The sequence below is a fragment of the Chaetura pelagica genome, unplaced genomic scaffold, assembly GCF_000747805.2.
Source record: "Chaetura pelagica isolate M959 unplaced genomic scaffold, ChaPel_1.0 scaffold530, whole genome shotgun sequence".
NCBI classification, from domain to species: domain Eukaryota; kingdom Metazoa; phylum Chordata; class Aves; order Apodiformes; family Apodidae; genus Chaetura; species Chaetura pelagica.
Window position 1 is genome coordinate 827,731 of NW_009951793.1, and position 11,525 is coordinate 839,255.

The 11,525-nt window shown below is 44.8% G+C and overlaps 1 protein-coding gene across 1 annotated transcript in view; it reads left to right on the forward strand.

Annotated features, from left to right (window-relative positions):
- The window catches only part of CACNA1I (calcium channel, voltage-dependent, T type, alpha 1I subunit), a gene marked incomplete at its 3' end in the record, with an annotated part of 168,391 nt that overhangs the window by 87,356 nt on the left and 69,510 nt on the right, over positions 1 to 11,525 (forward strand). The gene's annotated exons all lie outside the window — the stretch shown is intronic.

Below are 11,525 nucleotides of genomic sequence, written 5' to 3' on the forward strand. Positions count from 1 at the left end.
TTTGTGTATTGGGGGCTCCAGAACTGGACACAGTAACTCCAGATGGGGTCTCAGAAGAACAGAGAAGTGGGGGAGAATCACCTCCCTTGACCTGCTGGCCACGCTTCTTTTCATGCAGCCCAGGACACAGTGGGCTTTCTGGGCTGCAGGAGCACATTGCTGGCTCATGTTGAGCTTTTCAACCACCAACACCCCCAAGTCCTTCTCCTCAGGGCTGTTCTCAATCCATTCTCTGCCCAGTCTGTAACTGTGCTCGGGACCACCTCCAGCCAAGTGCAGGACCTTGCACTTGGCCTTGTTGAACTTCATGAGGTTCCCATTGGCTCACCTTTCAGGCCTGTCAGGGTCCCTCTGGATGACATCCTTTCCCTCCAGTGTGTTGGCCACATGACACAGGTTGGCGTCGTCAGCAAATTTGCTGAGACTGCACTTGATCCCATTGTCCATGTCACCAACAAAGATCTTAAACAGCATTAAAAGATGTTAACAGCTGAAAGATGTTAACAGCTGGATATTTATATCATCATCTTCAGAACTTGTCTGTAATCTGTGGCATATCATGGTAAGAAAGACAATTAATTTCAAAATACAACATTATAGGCAAATATTGTCCTGGAAGTTTGAAAACTTTCTTAGGTTTGCTTTTTAAAATATTGTTTTACTTATAGTATAGCAGCACAGCTGTCCTGTGATATCTTAATTTATTTTCTAAAGCATCCTTTCCTTTCTTAGTAGTTATGCAGCCTTTGGAGCAGGTTTTCTGGCATCTCTGTAAAGCTGTAGCTCTTTAGGTTGAACAGAACATTTCTTCTCACTCTCTGTGCCTTTTAGCTAGTTGCTTCTTCAGGAGTGCTTTATTCACCTTCCACGCTGGGAGTCTGGAAAGTATTATTTTTGTTAACTGAGATAATGATTAGTAATAGTCGTAGTACCACCTTTTCTCTCTGACAGTTATGTCCATGATTTCTTGTTCCCCTTATTCCCTAGACATTGCATCCTTTCTTACATAAACCTGCAGTGATGCTGCTCCTCAAATCCAGCCATTGAAGCCCTTTCCAGCCCTGTTCTTGTCCATGCTGTGCAGCCTCACTGTATGTACATCCAAACAGCAACTTGCTCCTTACTAGAGAGCCACCACTTTACAGCCCCAGAATTACTCCCCTGCATTTCAGCCCAGGAAAGGGGGCTGGCAGCTCTCTGAAGGATGAGAAGTACCAGGCCCCCCCCTCCCCTCAAATTCTTGCCCATTCCCAGGAAACAAAACTGGCACCACGCACTGCCAGGGAAGATGCTGCTTAGCCTGAAACCCACTGATTGGCTTTTATCTTGCAAGACAGGGAAGTGTGTTGCCAGTCTTCTGCTTTCTCTTTGCTTTTAATTTACTATTGTCCTTCAGGGACCTGGCCAACATTTGCATAGTTATGACTTTAAAATCTCAGACCATTAAATACTTATTAGCAGCAGTGTAAACAGCAGAATGCTCAGAAAATCCTGGTTAGCTAATCTTCAGTGCTAGATTAAAGTTTCTATAACATTATGGGAAGTTAAATAAAACTGTAATAAATACAGCAATTAGGTGTTTCAAGCAGTGATAAGATAAAGATGGAAACCAGCAAGCAGCAGGCTAAATAGCATCTTAACCAAAGGTAGAAATATCAGATTTGTAGCCCTCCTCCTAACATGCACTCACTTTTTCCTCCTTAATGATACTAATTATTTCATTTGCTTTCTCCTAGTAAAACTACCCATAGATGTGTAACATATTGAAATGAAAGGAGTCATCAAAATTAAATGAATCACAGGAGAGAAGAATCAAAACAAGAAGGCAGTGATACCTTCTGTGTTATGTGTATTTCTCAATTATTGGCTCTGATTTTTTGGTCTCCTTAAAAGCAAATTCCCTACCATACTAATACTTAGCTTTACTTAAAAGGAAAAAAAAAAAAAGGCAACACAAGCAAGTTTGCAGAACCTAAATGCAGACACCCTTCTCTTTTGCTATTTTGTTTCTACTAAGCGATGAAATACAGGGCTCATAGCCTGTGCTCAGACTCCTGGTTTTCAAAAGTGAGGCCCTGTCGCTCACCTTCAGTCAACTGAGCTTGGTGAGTCCCTCTGGCTTCTTTTTAATCACAGTGTGAAACCCTGCTTATGTCATTTCCTATCATGTCTCCCAAACTATTAAGAAACTCTGATGTTTTCTCTTAGTACAGAGTTTGCAGAGAAATCTGACTGTTCAGGGGTGTGAAATAATCACATTCATGGCAGTGAGGGACCTGTCTCACAGGCTCTGGAAGCTTTTAAGATTTTGCTTGAAGTGCAATTAAAAACCAAAAAAGTAAAAAAGTGTAATACTTGTGAGGGGGACCAGTTGCAGGTTATTTTTTTTAAGAATATGAAGCACCATAGCTCTGGAGCTGACTGTGTGATTACTGATTGATCTATCACTTCATGAAGAGAAATGTCTTACTTTTTACTAACAAAATTGTAATGTCTCTAATTATATTTTTTATAAAGGGGGGTGGGAAAAAGGATGTAATTTTTCTAGTCCTTGTTTTGTTAGCAAGGGTTTTTTTTGTATTTTTTTTCTTTTATCTTTCAGCTTTTATGTCAGCAGAGAGTTATATTTTTGGAGCGTGATGAGCTCTAGCTTAAAGAGAGATAAGTGGGACTACTTAGCTGAGTACACTGTGGTTTGCAAAGCAATGCAGAGATCTACTGTGTAATGTCTGGCCACATCCCATATGATGTTATTCCATCATTTCTATGGTAGGTGTTGAAAGGGGTTCAGGCCATCTACATAGGGCGCATTTTGAAGCCTGGTCCCAGAGGCACCAAACAGCAAAACGTGCAAATGCCTGCACAACTTGCTCTTCCAAGTATATATCAAATGAGCTGATAGTGGACTCAGTGCTGAGACCTGCCCAGGAGCCCTGTGTCTCCTGCACCATGAAGCAGCCCACATCCATACAGGAAAATATCAGGTCCAAATAACCAGCTACCTGAGAGCCAGAGCATCCATGAATACGTTTTTTGAAGGGGACTCAATCCGTGACTGCAGCCCTGATGTGCCTGCAGGACTATGCTGGCTTAGCAGACCCCGTGAGGGCTGGTGCCCCATGGTGCCCAAAGCCTCTGGTCCTTCCCAGTGCACCAGTAAAGGATGTGCCTTCTTGCAGCTGTGAGCAAGCAAATGGAATGGGGGCACAGGACACAACACAACTTTCTGAGCAGGGAAATGGTAGTATGCAGAAAGAGTCTTTAATTTCTGCTGCAGCCCCTGGGACCTTTGGTGGGAAGTAAGGTTGTGGCTCCAGATGTAGATCAAAAGATGCAGAAATCTTAAAAAATAAGTCCCTTCTGGCTGTCCTGAAGTCCTAGAGTGGTGAGGAACTTGTCTGTGTGTGCCTTGTGTTTTTTCTCTCCTTTGGTATGGTGTGTCCTGTAGCTGCAGACCTGGGGTAGAAGCAGTAGCCATCCTCACTTGTCAAAATCTCCTGGGCTCCAATTCTGACATCTCCAGATGGGTCTGTGAGAGATTAGATTAATCCCTTACCAGTGCCTGCCTGCTTACAGCTCTCCTTGTGTACAAGCCAGGGCACGTCCAGCCTTAGCAAGGGCTGGCAGGAGGTGTCCCAAATGCCACATGTGCCCCTTGCTGTGGCTGTACACCTGCATGCTCTTCCTCCTGCCTCCTTCCTGTTGCTCCAATGCTAATGATCCCTGAAAACCAGGTGATTGTGGGCAGCAGCAAGTGGATTTTGCTGTCTGCTATTCCTTTTTTTTTGCACATCACAAATTCGGCTACTGGAGTCCCCAGGGGAGTATGGCCAGCCCTGTTCTCCAGTTCCCCTGCCTACTGCTACACCAGGGATCAGGGACTGGGTGCTCAGAATTACCCTTCATTAGAATTCCTCGTTAATATAAGAGAGAATGTATTGGGACCATTAGAGGGGACCACTTGAGTGCGTTGTCCAATGAAAGGACCGTCCTTGGTCCTTCCTTGCATTGAAGTTTCAGTCTTTGAAGCCAGAGCAGAGGCAGTGAGACCTTCCTCTCATCCTGGTGTGTACTAGAGGTGGGAAGATTTAAGAGAAATCAGTCTCCCACCACCACCCCAGAGATAGATTGGAAGATTTGAGCTCTGGATGGTTCACACATGGCTCACATATCGGGTGGATGGACACCTTGGTAAATGGAGAGTTGTCAGCTCTGACTTTTGGTACCAATACCTGAATTCCAGTTTGTGGAATCTGAGGGTCAAATCAAGGAACCAAGGATAGAAAGGTATATTCTTTACACAGCAGACACTGGTTAAGTCAAATTTAGTCATGGTATGGGTACCCACCAGGTTTAGATCCTGACAAAGCTGAGAAGCTGAAGGAATTCAGAGCACAAAACAACTGAATAATCTGCCTCAGTCAACCCAGGTGCTCGTAGATGCAAGAACCAAATAAACATCCACAGGCTGGAAAAATCTTAATTTAGCACAGACTGGTAGCAAGCCTGAAATCACAGCTAGGAAGTCACAGCCATGAAGTTTCTGGCTTTGGTGCCAAACCCAAATTTATATGACAAAGAAATATGAATTGATTAGAATGCAGTTAATGAGATTTCAATTGAAAGGCCCTATCAGAGAAAGGGAATTAGGCAGCTTTTGAATTTGACAAAAACATATTGGCTTTGTGTCATAAGAAAAATACTGCCTCGGTATTTTTCATTAATGCTTCCAGAATACATTTTAAATATTATTTTTTGGCTGCTAATTTTCATCAAATAGAAGTTGAGGAGCTAAGATTAGTCAAGTTAATAAGTATTTAATAAAGGTATAAGGAGATGTAAATATGAAGAGGTAAATGATAATGTTTGAACTGTTTTAATCATGGATTTCGTTGAACATAATTGCGAGGAAGCTGTTAGCCAGGCACTGCCTAAGTTCATTATCTTGGGTTGCTTGTACAGCAGGATAAAGTCTGAATTTTCTGCACTCCTTACATAGCTTTCATGTTCTTGCTAGCTCTATTCTAAATAGTCTTAGTTTTTATTCCTCCATCCTGCTGGTCAGTCTGCTCTCTCCCATGACTGGCAGAGAGCCACGCTGACCGTGCAATTCTTCTCTTGTTGGGCAATGAGCATTGCTCTTCTCCCTTGAGTTTCATTGCTGCTGGCAGAGCAGAGTGTGCCAAGTCAGATCTAAGCCCGCTCTTGAGCTCGCAGGTGCAGAGAAGCAAAAGAAGTGCCAAGCCATAGCCTCATGGGCTGCCAAGGTTTGCGATGCTGGTGGTTTGTGTGCCTTCTTGTCCCCATGTGCTTGCTGTCCTTTCCAGTGGCTTGGCAGGGGATGAAAGAACACCAGCCCAGGAGCTTCCTGGACAGGTACAACGTCCTAACTAATTGCTCACTTGTTCCCTGCACCAGCTTGACCTTGTCTCTGTTATACTCAAAGTCTCTTGTGTGTTCAGTTTAACAGTATTGCAGTATCATTCTGGTTGGAGAAGACCTTCAAGATCATGAAGTCCAACTACTACCCTAACTCTGCTATGTCCACCATGAAACCCTGTCTCAACCACCTTCTCTGACAGCCTGGATCACCATGTCCTATTCCTGCCCCAAAACAGGACAACCCCAAAGTTCACACCATCTCCCTGAGGGCATTGTCCAAAAGTTTCTTGAATGTTGTCTGGCTCAGTGCCATTACTGCTTCCCTGGGGAGCCTATTCCAGTGCTCAGCAGACTTACCTGGGCATAGGCTAATGTATATCAGCAAGACAGAGACTAAGTGGGAGGAGGCAGCAGGAAGATCAGTAAGGAAAGGGGCAAAAGGAATAAAGAGAAAGATGGAAGAGGAAAGAAAGGATCAGTAAGGGAATTGAAAGATATGAGGCAAAGTGGAAAAAGATTAAGGAAGAGAAGGCAAGGCACAACTGGAAAAAATGCAGGTTAAGGATGAAAATCAAAATGAGAGGTGGAATTGTTACAGGCAGGCATGAGTCAGGGATGGAGAGAGAGGGAAGGTAGGTGGGAGGTAGGATACCCTGAGAGCAGGGAAGGAGGCAGAGGTTGAGCAGAGAGGCATCCCCCCTGCAGGATGAACCTCATGGTAATGAACCCAGGTGCCCCTTTTCCACCCTGTCAGCATTCCTACCATGCATCAGCCTTGAGCTATATGGTGCAGGGACAGTGTGTGCGTCATTCCCCTCTCCTCCCAGAAGAATTTCATGTGGAAAGTTTTGAAGAAGCGAATCTCTAGGAAGGGAAGAAGAATTACTGTATAAATTTAATTATCTTGACAGCTCAGCGCTCAAATTCCATCACAGATCAGGAGTTTCTCTCTGATCTAGCACAGTTTCAGCTTCCTAACCTGCCCCTGTCCTCACCCACCCACGCCAGAGGTTGCAAAATACTTCAGCGGTGCCAGAAATGAGCTGTGGTTTCCTTCAGGAGCTATGTGTGCCCTGTCGTGATAAGGGGAAAGGACAGCTCAAAACCACCGTGGGCTTCTTTTTTTCTATATCCTAAGCTTTGACTGCCCCTGGACCTTAGAAACTAAGGCTTTTACAAACAAATCATGCTTCAAGCATCCAAGTAAGAGGGGAGAACTAGATGAAGGGTGGTCGAGTCATGGGGGCTACACTTGCTTATGGCACTGATCTGCCACAAAGTAAGAACAAGGAGCCCAAGAAGCTCCTGGAGTTTAAAAAGGAGGCAACCATTTTGTACTAGCTTTAATGTTTCCCTGCTCTTGGCTTATGAACACCCAGCAAACTCAGTTCCCTTGGTTGCTGATGTGATAAGGATGCAGACAGTGCAAGTCAGGTGCCTGCCTGTGAGTCCAAATAAACACCATGCACCTAATCCACCATCGTGAGATCTTGAGACACAGACACAGGAAAATGTGAATTTCCTGACATAAATCTGCTGCCAGTTTCTGGCTGATGACTTTTTCCAGTGAGCCCTTTTGACTTTCCATCAACCTGTCACCACCTCCACATGTGGCAGTAGCAGGTTGGATATAGCCGAAACCTAGAGGGAGTTAAGTGTACAGAGTTTTCAGGCAGTGGGGAACAAGGCTGGCTGGAGGAACATAAGAGCAAAAACAGCTGGGCTGGCAATCCCTGAAATGCTGCAGATGCCCAGAGACTCCAGCAGAGTTGCTTAGAAACTCCATTTCAGTAGAGAAAGGAGGCAACATTTGGATTAGTCGTTTTTACCTGCACAGGAATTATTTATATATTTTTTAAATCAATGAAGTTTAATGTCACCATGGTCACCTGCAGAACAGGATGGTATGGACCTGGGTACCCTCGTGCAAAGACAAGCAGGAATATAAGCTGATGCTAAAGCCATCCCTAGGAATGAAAAGGTGAGAGTGAGCAACTCTAATGCAAAATTGCACTGGAATTGTGTTGGAGTTGGTTTGGATATAATTTGCCTGATGACTACAATAGTCGTAACTCATCCGCAGGGATTTAAGCATCCTGGTTGTGTGTCTGTTGTTACAGCCAAAGACCAGGAGGCTTCAGGAAGAACTGTAGGCAGATGAGGTCTGCTAAGCAAGCCGAAGCCCTGGGGCCTGCTAAAGCTGAGCTCGTTTTTGTTAGAAGTTGCTCTCTGAAAAATTTAACAGTTGCCTTGCTCTGACCCATCCTTGGGAACAGCCTGCTGTGTTTATTTGCAGATTGATTGACTGTTCAACATTTTTTTTTCTAGCTAAACTGGAAAGTACTGGCAGCAAATCTGTGACCATTGAGGGCTGCAGAAAGCTGGCTCCCTAGCTGTCTGAGCTGCACAGTTGCAGCTAGGGTAGCATTCATCTTGCTCTGAAAGGACTCACATCCACTACTTTGATGATTATTAATTTTCTAGTGACACACAGACTGTGCCAAAAAGGTGGGAAACTCATTCCAGCTAGGAAAGGGCAGTGATCATACAATCATAGTTAGGGGTCGGAAGGGACCTCTGGAGATCAGAGTCCAAGCCCTCTGACAGAGCAGGACCACCTAGGGCAGGTCACACAGAAACGTGTACAGACAGGCCTTGAAAGTCTCCAGAGAAGGAGACTCCACAACCTCTCTGGGCAGCCTCCTCCTGTTCTCTGTAACCCTCACAGTAAAGAAGTTTTTCCTTATGTTGAGGTGGAACTTCCTGTGCTCTAACTTGCATCCATTGCCCCTCATCCTATCACAGTGCACAACTGGAAAGAGATTGGCCCTTCCTTCTTGACACCCACCCTTCAGATATATATATATACATTAATAAGATCCCCACTCAGTCTTCTCTAGACTAAACAGGCCCAGGTCTCTCAGCCTTTCCCTGTAAGCTAGATATTCCAGTCCCTTAATTATCCTTGTAGCCCTCCATGGGACTCTCTTAAGTAAATCCTTGTCTCTCTTGAACTGAGGAGCCCAGAGCTGGACACAATACTCCAGATGTGGTCTCACTAGGGCAAAGTAAAGGGGAAGGAGAGCCTCCCTTGCCTTGCTGGACATAGTCTTCTTAATGCACCCCCAGAAACCATTAGTCTTCTTGGCCACAAGGGCACATTGCTGTCCCATGGATAACTTGTTGCCCACCAGGACCCCAAGCTCCTTCTCCACGGAGCTGCTTTCTAGCAAGTCAACTCCTAATCTGTATTGGTGCATGTTGTTATTCCTCCCCAGGTGCAGGACTCTACACTTTTTGTTGTTGAATCTCATTAGGTTCCTCTTTGCCCATCTCTCCAGTCTATCCAGATCTCACTGAATGGCTGCACAACCTTCTGGTGAACCAGCCAATCCTCCCAGTTTGGTATCATTAGCAAACTTGCTGAGGATACACTCCATCCCTTCATCCAGGTTGATGAAGATGTTGACGAGGACTGGACCCAGCACTGATCCCTGGGGAACATTACTAGTTGCAGGTCTCCAGCTGGACTTTGTGCTATTGATCACCACCCTCAATTCATCTCACTGTCCGCTCTTCTCTCCCACACTTCCTGAGCTTGCTCATGTGAATGTTATAGGAGACAGTGTCAAAAGCCTTGCTAAGGTCAAGGTAGACTACATCCATTGCTCCCCCTGCATCTGCCCATTCAGTCACACCATCATAGAAGGTTATCAGATCAGTCAAACATGATTGACAGGGATGTGCAGCTGGTTAAATTTACTCTCATTGTAATGCCAGCAATGCAGGTGTAGCCACAAGAGGGGAAAACTCAAATGTTTGCAAACAGAGTTTATATATTTAAATTAATTTTGCATGGCTGAGTCTAAGATAAGATGTCACCTCAGCCCACTGATTTAATCTCAGCCCTAGCCTTGTGCTGTTCTCCAGCACTCAGTTTCTGTGAAGGTCATGTTGTTTTTCAGGACTTCTCATTCAATCACTTGCAGTTCAGAAAAGACCACTTCTTGAAATTGCATGTAATTTGGGGCTATTTGCTTATTTGGCATCTGACATAGTGTGTGTCTGGTTGTTCTGATACTGCTCAAAAATATGTTTTTTTGCTTTCTGAGGTCTGACCTCAGCGCAGTGCTCTCAGGGATGTGGTTTATTTTAGGAGAGGAAAGGAAGTTCTATGGGACTTTACCACACGTGGAGACCTTTATGTTCCTGTGCATGACCTGCCCCTTATGACAGGCTGCAGCATAGGGACTCCTTCAGTCGTGAAGCTGCCCCTATGTGTCAAGTCTTTGTGCTGTGAAGAGATGTTAGCCCATGTCCTGGGAGCAGTACAGCCATGTCCATGCAGTGCTTTTCCTGTAAACCATAGTTCCGAAGTTTTGGCAGGTCTGTCTAATTCTGGTGCAACAATATAGACTGATGAGGAAATTTTTGATTTATGCTTTTGGAGCAAGGTTGATCAGTGCTTACTCAAGATCCTCTGCACCATGTTAATTTGCACCATGTTGGTATGTTCTTTATGTGATGCCCTGTAATAACGTCTGTGTGTTTTTATCCATCTGTGTTCTTCCTCCTTTCTTAGCCACCTCCCAGTTTCAAATGACTGGATGTCAAGCCTAGGTCTATTACTGTTGCTTTCTGTAGGCTCTTTAAGTATTGTTGCTTGGTTTGGACTGAGGGTTTTTTGGGTTGCATTTTTTAGGATGTGTATGAATACTTTTATTAAATGCATGAAATCCCTCCTCTCTCCTTCTGCACTCTGTATGTGGAGCTGACAGCTCCAGAGAGGTAAGTGAATGCCACTGCATTTCAGAGGAAGAATTATCTCATTCAATTACCCTAAAAGTGCATGAGAGAACAGAGTGAAAGGAATGAGGGAGAGAAAGAAAGAGAGCACAAGAGAGAATAATCACAACACTTCGACAGGTTTACCCCATTGTGTTTGAAAATCTATCACTCTGAGGAGTCCCCTTTGTGAAAGGTGCAGACACATAACTAGACATTTCCTCTTCAAGGTCCTTTTGATTGGAGAGGGTGATCAATAGAAGGATCGGTCCATTTCATTCATGTTTGTCTCAAGTCATGTCCCTGGTACTTCTTACAGACTGGCTGTACGCCATTTCCCTCTCAATGACTCATTTAGGCTCTCTGATTCACTTCACAGTGGTTTCTGAGCAGAGGGATTTGGGTGGACTTTAGGTTACTGGATTATTGACTTGTGGATTTTCTATATCATGTTTTTGGTTTGAGAAGGGGTGCAGTAAGAAAAAGCTGTGTCTTCAGATCCCTCCCCATTTCCTGAGCATGTTAAAAGGCTAAAGAAAAGGGAGTTTTTGTAGCTTCCTTGTTCACATCTGAGAAGAGATTCAGAAGAAGCTGTTCCTGTCCAGATGCTGTTGCTGTTGTTTCGCCTGCCAACTTTGTCATTGTTTTGATTCCCTCTGCACATCAGGGTCACTCTGGAAAGCTGGTAACAACAGCCCATGTCTTCCTGAAGGCCTCATCACCCAAAGTTCATTGAAACATGCAAAATGTTCTGAGTTCCTCAGGTGGAAATTTCTGGACAGACCAAATGGTTACTATGGTCCAGTTTCTTGCTTTCTAGGAGGCAGGTGAGTTACTGGATATTGGCCGTACTGGGTGAGGACAGGAGCACTGGGCTACAGGATGCTGGGTCAGGTCACTTTTTTCACCTACACCTGCTGCTCTTGCAACAAAGCCAATGTGTTAGTCATAGCTACTTGCACTTCAAGGTTATTTAGGGAGCATGCTGTTGAGTTAGGAAAGCTAAGGTCTAGCATGTGTCCTAAAATTAGACTTTTCCCCTTTGGGTTGGTATCAGAAAGAAGTGGTTCACAGCTATGGGAGAACCCTTCTCACCTAGCTGAAGCAGTTACCACTCTAAGTAGAGGGTTTACTTCTATGAGACGTAAAGCAGGTCAGCTGAAGCCACCTCCAGGGACCAAATCCTTCACTGTGAGATGAGTGGATGCAGGGAGCACCCCACTGTACTGCAGGTAATGCTCAGTGAAACCGGCTACGCAGGTCCCCCTCCTCCTGGCCCTGTGGGAATGTCCATCCCATGTGTGTGCCCTTGACAGGAGTGCATGCTCTTTGTTGGGGCATCTGCATGCAGCTCTTTC